Source organism: Schistocerca americana, chromosome 2 (genome assembly GCF_021461395.2).
Source record: "Schistocerca americana isolate TAMUIC-IGC-003095 chromosome 2, iqSchAmer2.1, whole genome shotgun sequence".
NCBI lineage: Eukaryota > Metazoa > Arthropoda > Insecta > Orthoptera > Acrididae > Schistocerca > Schistocerca americana.
The window spans coordinates 873,508,512-873,531,510 of record NC_060120.1 but is presented as its reverse complement, the minus strand read 5'-3'; positions in this window follow the sequence as shown (position 1 = coordinate 873,531,510).

Below are 22,999 nucleotides of genomic sequence, written 5' to 3'. Positions count from 1 at the left end.
AAACAGAGTAAGTATATTCATGTCGCAGTTCGATGTAGCAGTCAGATGGCGATCCAGTAACAGTAGAAAAGGTAAGGAACAGTTTTGGGTTATTGCAGATAACGACTGAGGGCCACACGACGACGACACATTCTATGTTTCGTCGAAATAATCGGAAAATCACTTTTAAAAAGCAGCAATTAAATTTGTATGCGAAGATTGAGAAAGAGAATTAATTTCAAAGGGAAGATTTCATTTGTTATTATTAAGCAAGAGATATAAATCCTAAGGGAAGGTTACATAGGTTATTGTAAAAGGGAAGCTTATCATTAACAAAAGAGGTATAGAGGAGCCGGGAAGGTTTCAACGTTTCACAGTGCATGTCCATGGAAACAGCGCCCTTGGCACTCACACGGCTGTCATATCCTAGTTACCGTACTAGCTACGTCGTCACTATAGTTCTCGGTTATTTACCGTCAAGATGAAGCTGGATGGTGTTAGATATGGAATAACTTAAGTGAGGTGTGCAGTGTCGTGCTATTTATTTTGGCACTTGCCAGTTAATCAAGAGAGATCTGACCCAGTATTACCAATTACGTAATGGTAGCGCAGAGACTGGACATCAGCAGTCTGCGGTCGATCGTCAAGAAGCCGGCAGCCTTGAAATTTAGAGGCTGAGTAGCCATCACTTGCCGCAGCAGAGCCCCCATAATCGTTCAGACGGCCTGGCGTTGTCTCAGCGTGTCAGCCCTAACCACCAGAACTCGAGTGCGCTCCGCTTCATCTGCTGTCGCCGAACAGGAGAGCACCACAGCGACGGCGCCTAGCAGGTGCGAAGCCACCCACACCACGGAGTACAGGATGGAGCTGCTGAGCACGATGCCGTGGCTCTTGTCTGAACCAACCCAAAGCATCAGGATCTCGTAGGAGCCGTACAGGAGACTAGAGTAAGCTGTTATTATTTGCAGAGCCACAGTGAAGCCGAAGTGCCGCTGTAGGAGCTCTGCTGCGCGATGGAGAACGGCGTGTGCGTGGTGCAGCTGGTTCACTGCTGGTTGGAAGAACTCCTCTGATGGTCAGCTGTGGTCCGACAGGATGTGCGACAAGCGCTTGTCGCTGTGAAGAGCAGTTGCTGTGAGGATAAAATCGTTGATGGCTTGGAACCTCACACGCAGTTCGAGAACGAGCAGGGTGAACTGCAACACTAAAAGAATGTCCACAGTTCTGTACACCATGGACAGTGTCAACGACTACCGTCAACTTCACACCTATCGTAAGGAAGAGACAAAGCACTTTCTGCTACTACCACAAATACAGAAACGCAAGTTAACAGTATTCCTGGCATTTTGTCTCTCCGCCGCTGTTCGTGAAGCACACATTCGTCAAAGTATTCAAGTGCTTCAAAATACGTCCTCAAGTCTGTCAACATGCACACAGTATTACGTGCAAGGGCCCATAATACTTTAGAATAGACGAGCAGTCTCACTGGAACATCAACAAAAATAGTAACTGTCGATAATTTCTGATAAAGAGCGAGTGTTGTATGGATGTCCACCATTAGAGTGGTGAATGCCAAAAGCAACCAGACAGTGGAATTCGCTTTTATCACTTTACATACTACTGCAGATTCTTCTTGACATTGAAGCAGTCGTTTGGATGGCATTAAACCCACTATTTTCCACAGAGCGTGTAGATGTTCACTGGCAGCATAAAAAGTATTTCTTGGCATTTTATTAGTCACTTGGTTGCATTTTAAATTCCTCTTGTAGACATATTAATTGCAGATTGTGCAGTACGAGCTGTTGAATGAAACTTTGGAGACTTACTTTCATCTCTGTGTCCTTTTATACTAGCATTTGGTAGCTCTGTACAGTAAAGCATTAGCTTAATTGACCCTGTTTTGGATCAATTTGTTGCTCTCCTAGCGTTACGAACATTGTTTGTGTCTGAGAGCGCACTCCTGTTATCTGTTGTTCCCGATGGCGGCCTTTAATCTTGATATTAGATTTCCGGCTTGCATTTGTCCACTTAACTTCTTATTACATTTCATTAGCCACCAAATTCCGCTTTTCCTCCTCCTGTTAGTGGTACGCTGATTTTCTCTTATTTATGCACGTAACACATCACATACAACGTCTTCTACAACAGAGTTTACGTCTTCAATCCTAATTACGGCCATCAGTCTCTATAACATTTAATCAAATATATCCCACTATTCCGTGGCTGATGGCTTCACCGAATAAGATGGAGCAGTGGTAACACGTTGGACCATCATTCGGGGGGACAGTCATCTTGAATTATGGTATTTCAGTGTTTTCCCTAAATAACTTAAGGCGAATGTCGATATGGTTTCTTTGAAAAGGACTCGGCCGATTTTCTTCCGTATATATCCCCAATACAAGCTTTTTCTTCGTCCCAAATGACCTTTTAGTCGACGGAACATAAAACTTTAATCTTCCTTTCATTTTTTTACCAATTGAAGGTATTACCCCCGTGACTTGTTGAAGGTCAAAGCAGAGGTAACTTTTACTAGAAACCTAAAACGGATAAATGTGGAAGGTAAGTCCCTTAGTATAGCGGAACCCTGCCATTGCCCTATACCACAGTCACCTAAAAAGGTGGCTTCATTAAAGTTAGTTATTTTTTGTAAATGCTTCGTTACATTACACAACCTGATGCTTCCAAGTTCAGTTGTACCCTCACCGTAGCTCTCTATGAAAGATAAAGGTAATGGGAGTGTACTGCGCACAGTGCAGAGGTATTTATTTGCACAGTGGATTGCTTCCTTCTCTTCGAATATACTTTGAAGGGACAGAAAAATCCTCAACAAGGGGAAGAAAGGTGAAAACGTCAATTTTGGGAGCAAGGACGGTTCTGTTGCAACGGAATACAGCAGCATTTGTCTTGTGCTTCAAAGCGAAAGCATGGAGATCCAACATCTGGACAGCTGAACATGGATTTCAACCACCATCCTCCTGAGTGCAAGTCGAATGTCTTAATCAATGGGCCACCTCGCTTAGTTGGTAATGCCACCTATATACAACAGCTTAGCGAAGAACACGCCAGTGTTGATTGTTTTAGGATATGAACTCTGATGTTCCTGAACAAATTTAATATTTCAGTGTAATCTAAAAATTGTAACCCCAGACCTGGAGTTGTTCTTCTATTAATGTATATAATTAAAATACAAGTGTATATATTTATATAATTTTTTTGGACATGTCTAGAACTTGAAAAAATCTGCTTTCACCAATAACAGTAAAAATTGTAAAATAAAATATTTCTCAATTGACACATGCATAAAATTACCAGTTAATGCGTTTCTGATATATGTGGCTGGGTGACTAGTGGTAGAAAAAGTAGAAAGGAGGCAGCCACTCTAACCTACATGTACACTCCGCAAGCTACCTTACGGTGTGTGGTGGAGGGTTCTTTGTCCAGAGATCGCGTCGCCAGACTAAAGTCGTCAATGCATATCGATACCACAAATATCAGCGGGGGCTCGTCACAATCTGCAAGAAGCAGTGGGAGGCACTCCAGAAGACCACGCCTCCCTTCTCAGCATTGCAGCGCCCTCATACTGAGGTCAATATACACCTGAGTGTGGTAGAGCTCTGGCCCATTTCGTGGCCTCCTCTGAAGGAGATGACACCATTCTGCAGGACCAATAAGTTGTTAATGTTTCTGATGAACTTGTACTTTAGTAAATGTTGAATATTGCAACTCAAGAGAACAGTTTGGTAATTAATGCATCAAGTGATGCATTGTACCTCTCGGAGTGGCCGCGCGTGTAGAGGAGCCATGTCACGGAATGCGCGGCTCCTCCCGCCGGAGGTTCGAGTCCCCCTCGGGCATGTGTGTGTGTGTGTGTGTGTGTGTTGTTCTTAGCATAAGTTAGTTTAAGTTAGAGTAAGTAGTGTGTAAGCGTAGGAACAGATAACCTCAGCAGTTGGGTCCCATAGGAATGTACACACATTTGAACATTTGTTTGATCCTTTGTTAGTCAATGACAGTTGTGAATTATCCAGTACTCCCGCGGTAAAGAAGAGTGTCCAAGTTAAGTAAACCTTTTATTCAGTAATGTAGAATTAATATTACATGAGTTGCAGTTTCTATGTGCCATCTCACCGACCAATCAAAGAACCCACAGTTACGACCGGACAAAGTAGTTTCGCCTGGTCACAACAACTATCACTACGCCGTTTCCTATTCCTTTCAAGAATGGATTGTGGTAAGAGCGATTGTTGGTGGGGCTCCGTGGGTACTTGAAAAGCTGTAATTTTAACTTCATCGTCGTTTCGCGAGATATACGTAGGAGGAAACAACATATTTGTTGATTCTACTTGGAACATAAAGTTCGTAATTTTAACAGTAAAAGACACCCTTAAGCAGAACGCCCATCTTACATCGTCTGTCTCTGGCGTTGGTCGAGCATCTCTGAGACGCTTTAGCATATACTAAATAAACTTGTAACTAAACGTGCTGCTCTACTAAAGATTTCCTCTGTTTCCTGTCGCAGACTGGGAAGCAATATTCTAGAACAAGTCGAAACGTGGTGTTTTAAAACTATGACGTATATATGCGGACTGAAGCGACACATGGAAATTTGTACCAAGGCCAGGATTTGAACCTTGGTCTCTTACCCACTAGCCATGTACCCTAACCACTACAACATCCTGGCACAGTGGCTTTGGAGATCCACACGGGCTACCCTACCACTCCTACCTCCTAATTCAAATTCCCATTCACGCCTCAGCCTATTGTTATTCGCCCACACACTCGAACAGCATCTCACAGGCTCTCCAACTGTATTGGAATACCACCTTAGCATCGAACGAAATAGGGGATCCCGTCTGAAACCCAGGTGTGAATGGGAATTTTGATTGAGGAGGGAGACATGCAATGACAGCCTGTGCGGCTGTACAAAGCCATCGTGCCAGGGTGCTGTATTGGTAACCTCATGTGACTACCTGGTAGGAGACCTGTGTTCGAATTTCTAGCGTTGGTCCAATTTTTATTCGTAGCTTCATTCTGTGTATATACATCATAGATGTTTGAGACTTTAAAAAGGCCTCTGGAACCACGTAGCTCCATTTAACCAAAGCACTTATCTCTATAGTCGACATTATTGTCTTGGGGGATTCAGCAAATGTTTAGACAATTAAGATAATTCTCATTTATTCTTTCACCTCAGTTGCACATTTTTAATTAAATCACATATTTCAAACATTCTGGATCATCTTCAGACCTAAGTAGTTCGACAGCAATCCCTCTTGTCTACTCAGAATCACAATCAGAGTCCTCTCATACGTGATTCTACTGGCGTAAGTACGGAGGTCCGAAGATGATCCGGAATTCTCCAAACACGTAATGTAATTAAAAATGCGCAACTGAGATGGACCAATAAATGAGAATTATCTCAGTAAAGTACCTATGCCCGGGTATCAGGCAGGATTCAGTGACGATTCGTCCATTGAATCTCAGTTTGTGTCTTGCTGCGATTTGCTATATGTGGTCGTTCCAATTTACTTTCCTCGTATTTTATGGCTGTGACGGCTTCTAGTGCTTGTTCTGCAATAATGTAGTCGTTGCGACTTCTCTGTATACAACTTTAGCCTTCTCGAAAAGCCTTGTGGAAAATCCGACGACTTCCGTTAGATAATTTACACATATTGCATAAAGTAGTCGGGCTTATGATAAACCAGAACTTACTTTTACGTCTGAAGATTTCTCTATGCTCGGAATGACATACTTGTTCGGTTTGCTAGAAACTTTTCAGTCAAATCATACAGTTGATTTGGTAATCTGTACCCTCTCATTTTGCTTACTTGGCGGAAAAGCGGAAGTAACTGAAGTGCCCAAGAAACTGGTATAGGCATGCGTATTCTAATACAGAGATATGTAAACAAGCAGAATACAGCACTGCGGTCGGCAACGCCTATATAAGACAAGTGTCTATCGCAGTTGTTAGATCGGTTACTGCTGCTACAATGGCAGGTTATCAAGAATTAGGGTGAGTTTGAACATGGTGTTATAGTCGGCGCACGAGCTATGCGATACAGCGTCCAGGAGGTAGCGATGAAGTGGGGATTTTCCCGTACGACCATTTCACGAGCGTACCGTGAATATCAGGAATCCGGTAAAACACCAAATCTCCACCATCGCTACGGCTGAAAAAAAATCCTACAGTAATGGGACCACTGACGACTGAAAAGAGTCGTTCAAGGTGACATTAGTGCAACCATTCTGCATATTGCTGCAGATTTCAATGCTGGGCCATCAATAAGTGTCAGCGTGCGCGATATTCAACGAAACATTATCGATATGGGCTTTCGGAGCCGAAGGTCCACTCGTGTACCATTGATGATTGCACGACACAATGCTTTAAGTCTCGCCTAGGGCCGGTCAAAACCGACATTAGACTGTTAATGACTGGAACAATGTTGCATGGTCAGGCGAGTCTCGTTTCACATGTATCGAGCGGATGGACGTGAATGGCTATGGAGAAAACCTCATGAATCCATGTACCCTGCATGTCTGCAGGGGACTGTTAAAGCTGGTGGAGGCTCTGAAATGTTGTGGGCGTGTGCAGTGGGAGTGATATGGGACCCCTGATACGTCTAGGTATAACTCTGACAGGTGACACATATGGAAGCATCCTGTCTGATCACCTGCATCCATTCATGTCCATTGTGCATTCCGACGGACGTGGGCAATTCCAGCAGGACAATGCGACACCCCCCTACCTCCCCCCCCCCTCCCCCAGGTCCAGAAGTGCTACAGAGTGGCTCCATAAATACTATTCTGAGTTAAGACACTTCCGCTGGCCATCAAACTCTCCAGACATGAACATTATTGAGCATATCTGGGATGCCTTGAAATTTGCTGTTCAACAGAGATCTCAGCCCCCTCGTACTCTTACGAATTTCTGGACAGCCCCGCAGGATTAATGGTGCCAATTCCCTCGAGCACTACTTCAGACATTAGTCGAGTCGATGCCACAACATGTTGCGGCACTTCTGCGTGCTCGCAGGGGTCCTACACGATATTAGTCAAGTGTACCAGTTTCTTTGGTTCTTCAGTGTATATGGAACGTCTTCTGGAAGTTAAGGCGTACGGCATAAACCTGGGCTCCGGAAATCTACAGCTTTCTGTGTCTTGTGGACGAACAAGCGACCTTGTTTTCGGAACCCATGTTGCTTCCTACAGAGATCTCCAGACATACAATACTCGAACATAAAACATCTTCCAAAACTATACAACATATCTAAGTCAGAGATATGGCTCTATAGTCCTGTGCGCCCGTTCGACGTCCCTTCGTTTCATTGATTCAGTTTTTTTGCAGTCACTAGGAACGCTTCACTTCAACGCACTACGGTACGCTGCTGATAGAAGGGGAGCAGCTTCTTTCGCATACTGTATACAGAAACGTACTGGTATCCCACCAAGCCCAGATGCCTTTCATGTGTAAAGTGATATCGGTTTCTTTTCTATCGCATGATCTCTTACTTCGATATGTGTCATTTTTACGTCCGTGCAAATGTTTGAAGGAGAAATCACAGTAATATATTCCTTGCTAAAAAGTGTTATGCAAAAGGCGTCCAGTATCACTGCATTCTCCTTGTGATCTTCCGTTTGGATACCGGTATTGTCAAAAAGTGTATGGACCGATGACTTCCATCCTATACTACTTTAATGTCAGACTAAAACTTCTTAACGTTTTCTGTTGAGTCGGTAGATACAATTTTACTCTAGAATTCATTGAGCGCCTCACTTATGGCTCTCCGTACGCTAATTTTGGCTTCGGTCAGTATTTTTGTTGTCTAGTAGGTTTGACTACGTTTAACTTTGCAGTCCTAGGAGCTTTCAAATATGGCTGTCGAACCGAGGCGTTTTTTTCCATTCCTCAGTACTCTGCTAGGCATACACCTTTGTAAGGCGTATTGTACAATACTGTTGAACTTCGTCGGTTTACGTTATACATTTTAGGTAACTGAGAGGAATTTTTCGTGTTAACCACTCATGTAATCTGAATGTAGATTTCTTTTTTCGCTCATGCTGTGAAAAAACATTCTTGGTTACCTGCGTATTCAGTGATGCTGTAATGTTTAATGATAACTGATTTTCTGTCCTACGCTGAAACGTGAAGTACAGGCCTCTTGCTGACTAGGAGATCTAATATGTTACCTTCAGGTGCTATTTCCCTGACTAGCTGCTCAAGATGAATTTCAGATAAGGTACTTCGAACAATTTCACATGATTCCCTGTCCCTATTACGCGTCTCAGTCACTTGAGTCTCCAACTGTACAGCTAGTAGTTAAGATCTCTTATTAATACTGTGATGTGACCAGGATACATCCGCAAAATATTCCTTAAGTTGCCCCTGGAATCTTCTGCTACGACTGCTCCTGATCCATGGATCTATAAACAATATCTGATGATCATGTCTGATTTACCTTTAACACTTATCTACCCCGAATTATTGGCATACGAAGTCAGTAATAATCTCACTAGATATTATCTTACTATTTACAGCTATAAACACGCCTCCCTCCCGGTGTTCACTATACCATTGCGATTTACATTCCAGCCACACTTTTAAAATTTTACTGATATTAACATCTGGTTTCAGCCAACTATCTGTCCTTAGTGCTATATGGGCATCACTATCATTTATAAGCCAATATGCACTGAGGCGAGGCGACAAAAGGGGTCATTAAATAACGATATGGAGATATGCAGTTGGCGATAGTATCACGTACACAGGGTATAAAAGGGTGGTGCATTGGCGGAGTTTTCATTTGTACTCAGGTCATTCGTGTGAAAACGTAATTATGAAATCACGGCGGGAATGAACACACTTTGAACGTGAAATGGTAGCTGGAACTAGACGCATGGGATCTTTCATTTTGGAAATCGTTAGGGAATTTCTATATTCCGAGATCCACAGTGTCAGCAGTGTGCCGAGAATACTAAATTTCAGGCATTATCTCTCACCAAGGACAATGCAGTGGTCGGTGGCCTTCACTTAATGACAGAGAGCAGCAGCGGTTACGTACAGTTGCCTGTGCTCACAGACAAGCAACACTGCGTGAAATAACAGCAGAAATCAATGTGCCATGTACGAAGAACGTATCCGTTAACACAGTGTGACGAAATCTGAGGTTAAGGGGCTATGGCAGCGACAACCAACCCGAATGTCTTTGCTAATAGCACATCGTCTGCAGCGCCTTTCCTGGTTGGACCGTAGACGACTAGAAAACCGTGGCCTGGTCAGATGAGTCCAGATTTCAGTTGGCAAGAGCTGATGATAGGGTTCGAGAGTGGCGCAGACCCCACGAAGCCATGGACCTAAGTTGGCTACAAGGCATTGTGCAAACTGGTGGTAGCTAGTCCAGCTGTATTCATCGTTGACTGAAATTGTTATGTTCGGCTACTTGTAGACCATTTGCAGCCATTCATGGATTTCATGTTTCCAAAAAACGATGTAATTTAACTGGACCACAATCGTTCGTGATTGGTTTGAAGAATATTTTGTACAATTCGAGAGAATGATCTGGCTACCAGATAGTCCAAGATGAATCCCCGAGAGGTCAGTTCGTGCATAAAATACTCCACTGGCAACACTTCCGCAATTATGGGCAGATACAGAGGCAGCAAGTCTCAATATTTCTGCAGGGGACTTCCAACGGCTTATTGAGACCACGTCATGTCTAGTTGCTGCACTACTCCGGGCAAAAGGAGATCTGACACGAGATTAGGAGGTATCTCATGACTTTTATGAGCTCAGTGTAGTTCTGGGACGTTTCTGTAGACACTCTTGGAGGATCTACTAATGTTATATTAACGTTTTTCTTCCCAGTCTACGACGATGAATGCTATATTCTTTAATTAATGAGGATAGTGTTCCTTTCCGACCGAAATCAGAACGTATCAGCTTGGGCCGTACAGGGACAACAAGTCTGCATCACATGTATTGTGCTACGGTTGGCCGGCCGCGGTGGTCTCGCGGTTCTAGGCGCGCAGTCAGGAACCGCGCGACTGCTACAGTCGCAGGTTCGAATCCTGCCTCGGGCATGGATGTGTGTGATGTCCTTAGGTTAGTTAGGTTTAAGTAGTTCTAAGTTCTAGGGGACTGATGACCCCAGCTGTTAAGTCCCATAGTGCTCAGAGCCATTTGAACCATTTTTTGCTACAGTTGCAGCTGCTTCCTGTAAGTAGTACATGCCTAACCTATCGATGGAGCGAAGGTTGATAAAATCAACCCACATCCAAGATCGTCACAGAATCATCTCAGCCTGTGCTTTTAGCCTCCCAGTTGTCTCCAAACCAGAGGACTGTAATCAGCTCTGGAAACAGTCCAGCTAAATGCTAGCCCCAGGCTAGCTGGCTTCACCAAACCAACCAGCCGTATGTGGAAATCGAGGTTGACATCTGAACCCAGGCAGCAGGGGTCATTCGTATTGACTGAGCCACAATTTTCAGCTGTGTTCACCCAGTGCACTCAATCGCTGCCGACAAAGGCTTCTTCAGATTTCGGACGTGACTCTTCAGAAAGCAAGTGTACTCTCCTGTTCTTCCTGCCATTTATCTGAGGGACTTCCTTACCCACCTAATGTTTGATCTACCAATGACCACCCTCTGCACTTGTCTGGACGTTCCAGGAAGACCGGCCCCAGTACCGACAAACGAGGGGTTCTGTAATTTCAGAAATGGGCAATACCTCAAAGCTGTTGTTAAGGTGTAAGGGGACAACCCTTTGGAAAGTACCCACTCTCGCTTTCCGACCAGGTGATACGCGATTTTGCCACTGCTCATCAATTACCGTCAGGTGTGTGTCGATCGGCAGTATGAGCGAATGGGAAGCCACTGCGACACAAAGCATACTTTCTATGAGTCATTAGTATGAGTGATTTTATGTGCCCCGCCGCGAAGTCCTTTCTTGTGGCACCTCTTCATCTCGGAATGGCTCCCTAAAGACTCAGTTACCTGCTGGATGTATTCCAATTTCTATCTTTCCCTAAAGTTTTTAACCTCGTTCAGCTCCCTTTAATATGAAGGAAGTAGTTCCTTGATGTCTTAACACATGTCCTAGCATCATGTACCTTCTTCTTGTGAATGTTTTCCATACGTTCCTTTATTCGTCGATTCAGTAGAGAACCTAATTTTCAACATCCTTCTGTATCATCATTCTCAAATGCTTCTGTTATCTTCTTCTCCTGTTTTTCCACAGTCCATCATACTGTGCTCCAGTGCACATTCTCAGAAATTTCTGCCTCTTATTATCGCCTATGTTTGATACTAGTAGATTTATTTTGGCCACGAAATTCCTCCTTGCTGCTGTAGTTATCTCCTGATGTCATCCTTGCTTCGACTGTCACATGTTATTTTGTTACCAAGTTAGCAGAATTCTTTTACATTGTCTATTTCATAGCGACATTATTTATGTTAACTTTATAGCTAACCTTTTTTCTGCTACTCCTCATTGTTCTCAAATTTGTAAATTCCATTCAATAGGTCAAGTAATTCTTGATTTTCGCTATGGATACCACTGTTACCAGCGAAACTTTTTATTGGTATCCTGTCAACTGAATTTTAATCCAACTTTAGAAACTTTATTTTGTCTCAGTCATTGCTTCAATATCGAACAGTAGCGGTGGAAGATTAATCGCTTTCACCATTTTAAAACCAAGCAGTTCATTCTTGGTCTTACAGTCTAAGTGTCACCTCTTGGTTACGGTTCATGTTGTTACTAGCTGTTCCCGGTCGCTATGCTCACATATCAGTAATTTTTTATGATGACTGATGGAGAGTAAGTGCACATCCAATAACGTCATCTGCCTTCACATGTCTGCAGAATTGCTGCTTAGTGGTTCTTGTGGAGCAGTGAACGTAGGAGTGTTTTATTTATTTATTTACACGTCACGTTCCGTAGGACCAAATTGAGGAGCAAATGTCCAAGGTCATGGAACGTGTCAGTACATGAAATTACGACATAAAAGTAATAACAGATAAAAATAAAATGTTTATGAATCTGAAGAAAGTCAAAGTCAATCCATAAGTTTAAGTAAACGCAATTAACTATACAACAAGAGTCAGCTCGATTTTTCAAGGAGCTCCTTTGACAGAATAGAAGGTGTGGCCCATGAGGAAAGTCTTTAGTTTCGATTTGAAAGCGCGTGGATTACTATTAAGATTTTTGAATTCGAGTGGTAGCTTATTGAAAATGGATGCAGCAGTATACTGCACACCTTTCTGCACAAGAGTTAAGGAAGTCCGATCCAAATGCAGGTTTGATTTCTGCCGAGTATTAACTGAATGAAAGTTGTTTATTCTTGGGAATAAGCTAATATTGTTAACAAGAAATGACATTAAGGAATATATATATTGAGAGGCCAGGGGTCGACAAGAGGTTTGTGAATTTACACCACTTATTACCCGAACTCCCCATTTATGAACCAAAAATATCCTTTTAAAATGGGAAGAGTTACCCCAAAATATAATACCATACGACATAAGCGAATGAAAACAAGCAAAGTAGACTAATTTTCGTGTCGAACGATCACTTACTTCAGATACCTTTCGAATGGTAAAAATGGCACCATTAAGTCTTTGAACAAGATCCTGAACGTCGACTTTCCACATGAGTTTACTATCTATCTGAACACCTACAAATTTGAACTGTTCAGTTTCACTAATCATATGCCATTCTATGAAATTGAAACGACGGGTTTTGTTGAATTGTGTGTGTTAGAAACTGTAAAAACTGAATCTTACTGTGATTTAGTGTGAGTTTATTTTCTACAAGCCACGAACTTAGGTCATGAACTGCGCTATTTGAAACCGAGCCAGTGTTGCACACAACATCCTTTACTACCAAGCAAGCAGAAATATTTTAGATTTACCCGTAATACTAGAGAGCATATCATTTATGTAAATAAGCAACAGGAGTGGCACCAACACTTATCCCTGGGGTATTCCCCCACCCCAGTTTGACCATACCCCACTCAGACCCCACATCAAAACCATTTTCCACATTGTGAATAACGACCTTTTGCTGTATGTTGCTACAGTAAAAGGTGAACCAGTTGCGAGCTACTCCCCATATTCCATAATGGTTCAATTTCTGGAGCAATATTTTGTGTTCAACACAATGTAATGACTTTGTTAAATCAAAAAATACACCTAGCGTTCGAAACCTTTTGTTTAACCCATCCAGTACCTCATAGAGAAAAGAGAATATAGCATTTTCAGTTGTTAAACGACTTCTACCAAAAAAGCCAAACTGTAAGTTTGGTAGCAAATTGTATGAAATAAAATGATCAATTATCCTTACATACACAACCTTCTCAATAACTTTAGCAAAACTGATGGCATAGAAATAGGTCTAAAATTGTCTACATTAACCCTTTCCCCCGTTTTATAAAGCGGCTTTACCACTGAGTACCTTAATCGTTCAGGAAACTCACCATTCCTAAAGGAAAAATTACAAATATGGCTAAATACATGGCTAACATGTGGAGCACAGTACTTTAATGTTGTGCTAGGCTATCCATCATATCCATGAGAGTCCTTAGTCTTCAGTGATTTAATTATTGACTCAATAATGAGTATGAATCTACACATCGTGATACTGATGTAGCTATACATTATACAACTTTACAACTTTCTTTTTACATCTCAAAGTTTCCCATATTCTTCCACAGGGCACAACTATCTCTATATCTAATTTCATCGATGTCACCCTTATTATATAGGGTGAACATTAATAAAACCGACAAACTGCAGGGACTGATTCCTGACTGGGAATGGAGGAAAAAAGATCCAGTTAACAGGTGTCCATAAATAGACAGTGTGTGTGCAGTAACAAGAAATCGTCTCAGAATACAGTACAGAGCTGTATCACATTTGCATCACAACAGATGTTCAAAGTGTCCTTCATGGATTGCAGATGATAGCGATAGCAGCGGTTTTCATGCAGGATGCATATAATCATACTTTGGCTTACAACGTGGTGCCGGGGCATTTTCCTGGAGCTTTTACTAGGGTTTGTCTTTATATCCTGTAGAATCTGCTCGAATCTGGTGTACGCGTAGTGCACCGCATCACTTCACAGTTGTCAGTCTGAGAGGATCCATGATCACAAAAACACCAAAAAGAGCTTGAAATGTGGTTGGTGTCTGTGAATGTACTTGTTTTGGTATAGTCCTGATGCCTCTCGACCGTCTGCATTTGTTTGGCCGTCCACAAACACCAGCTCGGCTTGTTCCCGACATGAATACCAGACCCCGGACCATTCTGCTGCCTACAGTACGTTGCATCAATCACACAGCCTGTAACACACAAGGAACACGTGGTACATGGTCAGAGGAGTTGTCATTCGTCAGTGCCATCTACCATAGCAACGATACATTTCTGGGCACATGTTCACAGGACTTTTTTCCTCCATTTCCAATCAGGAATCCGTCCCCGCAGTTTGACGGTTTTGTTAATGGTCACCCTCTACTATGGTATGGAAGAATTGATTAAACATGTTGAGGATTGTCTATGCATTGTATTCACCGCGTTTAATCGTATTATGTAGAACATATCAACGAATAAAAGCATGTTCAGAAATATTATAAAGTTCAAAAAACAAACAGTAAACGGCTTTTTCAAAGAGTAAATAGTTTTCCCTAATTCGCTTACTATTCTTCAAATTTTTAAATACAAAGGGCGTTCAAAAAGCTTTGCACAGTCGTCTAATTTTTTTTAAATTTTGCAAGAGGAGAACGAAATTTTTTGTGAACGTACTTGGAACATTTGGCTATAAGTTAGTACATAAAAGCATTTTCTTTTATTTACAGGTGAGCCATAATGCACTGTGAAGTAGATGCCAGGTTGCGACAACAGTCGGTTCCTCTTCGAGACCGGCGGTGATTCTGCCACATCGATTCACAGGAAGTTGCTGCTTGTTTATGGGGAGGACACAGTGGATCGCAGCAGTATCCAGCGGTGGTTGCAGAAGTTTAAAGAAGGTGATTTCTCTCTACTGGACAATCCACGATGCGTAGACCATCGACGGCAGTGAGTGATGTGAATAAGGAGTCCATTGATCAAATCATCCAAAATGACAGATGTGTGACGACACGACAGCTTGCTGAAATGACTCGTTTGTCATTGGGTAGTGTGGTATCACTGATACAGCAAGCCGACCTGTAGTGGAGGGAGTTGACTGTACCCCAACCATCTCATGTGCGATAATACACTAGACAGCAACAGTACACCACCGCTGTGGTAGGCATCAGGCTGACTACATCTTGATTTTGAAGTAAACAAGCAGGCAGACCATCACCATTCACCTTATCACGGTTTCACTGAAACTCAACAGACCATCATTTCTCTCTCGTTCTAGCGACACAGATAAAATGGCAGCAGGACTGAATGTGTCTTTGAGCTCTGAAAGCCTCGTTATTTGAAGGGCCGAGCCCGCATCTATGATGGGCTGTGGATGTATATGCGCATTAACCCTCGTTTATCAGACTCGTCAGTGCTCTTTTCCTCGCTGTGATAATTCAGTAATTATTTTGGGTCACCGAATTGAGTTCATTCTGTCTACGACTGATTTTCCAGTGGCGTTTGGGCATTGAATTTGCCTAGTGTTGCCTCATAGTCTATTGTTATCTAACACGGCAACGTGTGCGTTACAACCTTTCTAACTCTGAGGTTATGTGGCAATGCTTGCCCCTGCCCTGATGTTTTCTTTTTTAATATTCTTCCTCTACAGTTTTAACCATCTACAACTGCCACCAGTACCATGGAAATGATTCCCTGATGTCTTAACAGATATATTATAATCTTGTCCCTTCTCCTTGTCAGTCCCCTCCCGGAGATCCGAATGCGGGACTCTTCCGGAATCTTTCGCCAACGGAGAGAACATGATGACACTTTTTCAAGTACAGACATCATGTCCTGTGGATACACGCTATGCATCTTTAATGCACTGGTTTACGTTGTATTCTGCATCCACATGTCGTTGATCATTGCTGATTCTTCCGTCCTTAGGGGCAATTTCCCACTCCGACAACAAAATGCCCTGAACATACGTACGGTCCTCCGCCCTCTTCCACAAGGCCGTTGGCAGAATGAGGGTGACTTCTTATGCCCTAAGTCTGTCGCACAACAGTCAGAGCTGCCTATCTGGCGTCTTTACCTTTTCTAAATCCAAACTAATGATATTCTAATACATGCTCAATTTTATCTTCCACACTAGGCGACGCTATATGCACTGGAGATGCCAAAGGTTTCGTCTGTGATGCCCAAATGTCTCCGCAGCCCAAGTCAGCTTCTTGAAGCCTGTTGCCCACGGGCAATACAGCTTCCAGCTTTTCACGAACAGTGGCCATTACCTCACACATCCATATACAAGAGGTGCAGTACCTATCCATTCTTCACCAGTCTTCGTTTATATCATGAAGAATGTAACACGAACTGAAGCAGTCACTGGGTGCAATCGAAGTTCTGCTGCTACCTTACTTAGTGTTTTTACTGCTCTCCTGAGCCAGACTACGCATTAAAAATGCAATCACACACACACACACACACGCACACACACACAGACACACACACACACACACACCATCACCATCACCACCACCACCACGACCACCAACAACAACAACACGGTACTACTACACAACTCCACACGTATACTATTTAACGCCTGAATAATATATACTTCAAAACAGAGCAGCTCTGTGTATACATATATGTGCAGGGGATGGCGAAAAATATGGAAACACCAAAAGCACAACGCACTGCCATGCCTAATACGGAATAGCAATAACCGCTGTGGTTCAAAACAGCTTCCAGTTGTCACGAAGTGGATACATGTAGGTCTAGTATGGTTTTGAAAGGACAGTTATACCACTCTTCCTACAAAACAGCGGCAAATTCACGTAATGATGATGGAGGTGGACAGCCATGACGCACTTTCCTCTCCAAAGATTTCTGCATGTGAAAGGAAACAACATGGCAACAAATCACACTGCAAGTCAATACAATTCTTCAACTTATGTGACTGCATAGTCAGTATGTAAAATTCTCCGTCAGCCATTATTGCAGTGCCCTTCCTCAGCGTGTTTTGCTGAGTCAGCAAGACTTCTTCAGCAAAAATTCCTCACGGTATGTGACACCATTGTCAGTATGTAAAAGTTTCCGACGTTTCGACCACTGTTGCAAATGGCCTTCCTCAAAGTGTTTTGCCGAGTCAACCATTAAGCAAAAATTCTTCGGCATTTGTGACCACATTGTCAGTATGTAGAATTCTCCAATGTTTTGGCCAGTGTCGCAAATGGAATCCAGTCAGTGACAGACAAAAATGTTGGTACTGGACATGAAACAATTGAACAACCGGACAGAGATTGGAAAGATTTGCTTATTGCTTATCCGGGTTAGAAGAAACGGATTAATTTGTGTACTCGCTCCTTTAGTTTCTGTTCATCTATAGTCTGGAAATATACAGATTCTCAAGTAATCCGCGTAGATACAGAACTTTGCTAGCATCAGTCACCAGTACGATCAAGTTGTAATGTCATCCTAATGCGTCGACGGCGAATATCAGTTAAAGCGTGACATCCACAGCAGTCTTCACATTTGAGATTTCATTACACTTGATATTCCAGATACACTATGTAATCAAAAGTATCCGGACACCTGGCTGAAAATGAGTTATAAGTTCATGGTGCCCTCCATCGGTAGTGCCGGAATTTAATATGGTGTTGGCCCATCTTTAGCCTTGATGGTAGCTTCCACTCTCACACGCATACGTTCAGTCAAGTGCTGGAAAGTTTCTTGGGGAATGGTAGGCCATTCTTCACTCAGTGCTGGATGAGACCCGGCACGAAGTCGGCTTTCCAAAACATCCCAAAGATGTTCTGTAGGATTCAGGTCAGGACTCCGTGCAGGCCAGTCCATTACAGGGATGTTGTTGTCGTGTAACCACTCAGCCAAAGGCCGTGCAGTGTGACCAGATGCTCGATCGTGTTGAAAGAGGCAGTCGCCATCCCCGAATTGTTCTTCAACAGTGGGAAGCAAGAAGGTGCTTAAAACATCAATGTAAGCCTGTGCTGTGATAGTGCCACGCAAAACAACAAGGGGTGCAAGCCCCCTCCATGAAAAAAACACGACCAGTTCTGCGGCTTACTCCTAAAACTTAGTCAACTGGCTACTTACATTTATACATAATTATATATATAGTAAAATAAATAGTCTTTTCATACAGCGAGCCTATTTAAAAATAATTACAAAAATACTCAGTTCTTATCACTTAAAGTTAAACGTAATCGCTCAATGTCCCACACTCCCTTCAGATTGTGAGCAAATGTTCAAGAGTAGTTAGTATCTCTTTAAGTTCATATGCGGATAAAGTGCTCTGATTCTATCACTCATCGGGTATCCCAATAGATAAGCACCAGGGTGTGGCACGTTATTATCTTGAACGGTACCGTACACAGTAATGAGCATTTCTTGTCCTGGTTTCTTGCAACGACGATTTAGGATGATTTGGGAGAAGTACTTTCATGGCAACTTGGTTGTACTTTTCGTATACCTTTATCATATAACAGCTTTCTTTGAGCGATCTGGATGTCAGTGTGGTTATTGCCTCCCTGATTTTTTGTTCTCACGACTCATTATTAATTGGAGTTTGCAGCAATATTTCGACCCATTTATTCTTCTCCAGCGTTCTCAACATCAGCTGAGATGGAGTTGTACTTTTTTTTAATTTTCTGGTCAGTGGCAGATCTATGTGCCCAAGAACTTCGTAGTTGCTGTAGCAGTAAGTGTGATGAGATTTCGTATTTAGATCACAAACATATCCACTAATTACGCCTGGTTTTTCCTCAGAAACCTGAGCGTATTTCATGAAAGTCCCGATAGACCAGTCTGCTCGAAAGGCGGTAAGGCAGATGATTCATCAATCTTGGCTTTAATTTGCTCTCGTTTCGATAATGTCTCCGTGACAACAGGCAACTGTTTTAATTTATACGAAGTAGCTTGACCTATCCATCTGTCAATCCTTGGCGGTATTTTCCCTGGTTGCGTTCCATTGGTAACAGGCTAGCTGTGACGGAGCTACATTACCCAGTATTATTTTCAGTCGCGTCTGTCATTTTATAATTGCAAAACTTTCTCCAAGAGCACCCACTATGCGACAGTTCGCTACACCCAAGGGTGGGTAATTCAGCTCTTTCCTGAATCCTTCGGAATAGTGTCAATGAAGCTGCACTGATACATCCTCCTGCGTCCACTATAACATTAACAACTCGACTTGGTAGTCCAATACGAACCGCAGATTGTGGTCTTTTAGTGGAGTTCAATTTGCACGGATATCGAACCTCCACAAGTTCTTAACGTATATCTTGGCCATCATTATACTGTAGCATCAATAAAATACTACTACCGGAGCCCCTATACCAATTCTCGACCAAGATATTTGGGCGAGATATAGTCGCATTTAGTTTAACGTCGGGTGTGGTCTGGTAGGACTTTTGTCCTCCACCATTTCTGTTATAATTGGTGGATTATTCCCCCAGTCATTGTTTAGGTTAGCTGTTGCAGGCTGGTTGCATCCACAGTTGGTTTGATAAGCAGTATTGCCCCCCTCCCTCCCCCCTTTCGTGCCTCCCATTCTGGAAGCGGTTATGATTTGGCGTTACTGTACTTGTTGCTCACGGTAGAATTCAGCGAATTTGGCCCAATTCCATTTCGATACAGTCTACGTCCAGTTTTGAACCGAATCTGCGATGGTTGTTCGGATTAGTGGAGCTCACCTGATTGTTAGGTGTTGCAGACTAGCCCTCTAGTCCTAGCACAACACACAGATAAGAACTCTTCCAGACTCGAGTAGTTCACGTGTATTAATTTTTCTTTGATTTAAATGGCTGCTGAGTCTTGAGAATCCATAATAAATCTTTATTCGCCATTGGTTCCGTCCAGTATCTAGTTTTATTAGTGTATTTTTCGAAATATTTGCTTAAATTTTCCTGCCATATATTAAAAGGCTCGGGTTCAAATACTTCTCGACGCAAAAGCCCCTGTATCGCATTTCACCAGTATTTTGCAATAAACGGTTTCTTGAATTCGTCATAGATATGGCATGACCCAGTTGCCTGGTGCACTATCACCGTGTACGAAACCACCCACGTAACCGATATGTTTTGCTTCAGTCCATATTTGTGGCAAGGCACCTTTAAATGCACGAAATGAGATGATGGAATCAATTATCTTCTTGTCGGGACTGAATACCTGAAATTGCCGGTGTTTATTGAGTTTCTCTTCTATCGTAAGAGTGATCAATTCATTTCCTGCCACCCGCATTGTATGCAATTAGGGTGACAGTTTCGGATCGGAAGATGTCGGTTGATACTGCAGAACAAATGGAATGTTGCAAATTTCCTCTTTCTTTGTCACTGATAACAGACTGGTTATCGTATAACTCTCGTTTTACACTGGCTAATTCGCAACTCACTGTTTCTTCTCGCACACATTGATTTACTTCAGTCCTTCATTGAAGAACATTGTCTCTTAGCTGCGTTTTGACTTCTTTTAAATTATCCGTAATCTCTTTCGTCAAATTATCGTTCTGGGATGTAATTGTCTCTACAACCACACGGATTTCTTCCTGTACTTTGAGACTTAATTGATTGTCCTTACATCTCAGCCAGGTATGGAAGTTAGCATGGAATTTGTCTTCCTGTACTGTATACCTTACGGTTGTAGCCTGGTCTTGCTCATGGGATAGCTTTGACACTTTGGTAGTTAATCATTCAACACTAACAACTACGGCTTCATGACCTTGCTTTAATTCCGAAACTTCTTCATATAAATTATGAACAACCTCAGGCAATTTCTTACATGTCACCCTAAATTCAGCAATCTCATTATGGGACTGTGAAATTTCTGTATTCTACCCAGAAAGGCAGAATCGGGTGGTTAGCTCCTTGTGGAGTGTAGCTCGTACTTTTTCGATCTCAGAATGTAAGGACGTCTGAATTTCTTGCATTTACTTGGATATTGCCTGCTTTAAACTCTCAGATAAATCTTGTTTTACAGTTTCCAGTTCGTTGGACAGTTCCTGTTTCAAACATTCTGGTAACTCCCTTTTCTGGTGGTGGAACATTAATTTAATTTTACGAGTATTTAACATTTGCGTACAAGGATCCAGGGCCTGTTCTCTGCTCGCAGCCTGCTCCTCACTTTGCACCACCTGCTGAATATTCGTTTCGACCATGTGCGCTAATTTAAACTGTTGCCGGGTTCTAACCATAGCACATTAATCTTACTCATAATGCCTAAGAATTACCTTTACTTGCTAACAATAAATCCTACAACAGTGAACTACTGTTGCGGAAAAACAGTTGTATTAAATGTAAAGCACAATCACGTTCAACAACAACAAACCAACAGTGCAAAAGTTGAATATGTGCTGCACACATTTGAAGACAATATCTAACGACGACTAGCTGAAGAAATTAAATGGCACATGTAATCACTGACTCATACCAATAAAAGACCCTGATACTAGTAAATCATGAAAGGAACTGTGTGTATAAACTGACCCACAGTTGTACCGCTGCGTAGCCTTTGGTATCACAAGTTCAAATCTCTTTCAGATGCAGCTCAAATTTTGTTTTCTAATCACCAGTCATGAAAAAACCTTTATGATTACCGTACAGCACTACAGAAAACAAATAAAAAGAAAATAATACAATAAAACTACAAAATTCTTATGTTACGACACATTCTGTTACAGTCGCCGAATGAATTGTCTTTTACGTTAATTTTCGTTACTCTGATTATTAATGAGTTTTTATGTTGAAGTTAAGTTTTAAATTCGTTTATGGTTTAGTTCACAAGTTTAAACAGGAAGCCCAGGTACATTGGCAGCTCCTGGAAACCAAGGTTAGTCGACAATTGGAAGGATTCCGCTATGTGCAATGCGGGCCTGAATAGTAAGCTGGAAGCTCTCGCAGCGGAGGCGTGAAATAGTGTTGGCCGTGTAGCAGGCTCATCCGCAGCATCTAAAATTCCTATTAGACGTGTACCATAGTAACTAGAACCTGGATGACAGATAAACAAAATAAGTAGTCGATACTATTTTCTTAAGTGACTCTCGCCAGCCATCTTGTATTTGACTGCTTCCGCTTGCCAGTACCCTTGCTACTGAAGTAACATGTATTTCAACTGACTTCAATATCTCGTTAACACTGTCCTCCACGAAATTTTGGTACTGGACAGATACAAAGCCAAAAACTCACAATTCCATACGTGGATATCTTACAATACTATATCTTACAATACTCTCTACCAAAGAATAATCAGACAAAAGAGCGATATTAAATTTACGATATAATACGCATATAATCGTTGATCATCCAGTGGCGCACTAACAATATACTTAACTGCCACTGTCAGTAGTTTGACATAAACACACTGAACCGTGAGACTGGACGTCAACAATTGCCAGAAACCATGTACGCTACGCAGAATGCTTTTATCTGGTGTCCGCAGCTCGTGGTCGTGCGGTAGCGTTCTCCCTTTCCACGCCCGGGTTCCCGGGTGCGATTCCCGGCGGGGTCAGGGATTTTTTCTGCCTCGTGACGACTGGGTGTTGTGTGATGTCCTTAGGTTAGTTAGGTTTAAGTAGTTCTAAGTTCTAGGGGACTGATGACCATAGATGTTAAGTCCCATAGTGCTTAGACCATTTGAACCATTTTATCTGGTGCCTTCAGTTCTTGCACACTATGAATATGTCATGCACGAAATTTTAACTTCTGCATCGCTTCATGGGCAATACTGCACGAAATCTGAGACTGGACAGACAGCCTCCTCACACTTTTTGAAGATAAACGCAGAAATACGTTCTTCAAATCAGCCTCTTCGGCAGGGCTACTATAAGTGATTCATTCGTTCTGTCGTCTGGTTATAACTTAAGTGCAGCTACTCATAGAGGTCCAGTGTGGGCTGTAGTTATCGTTTA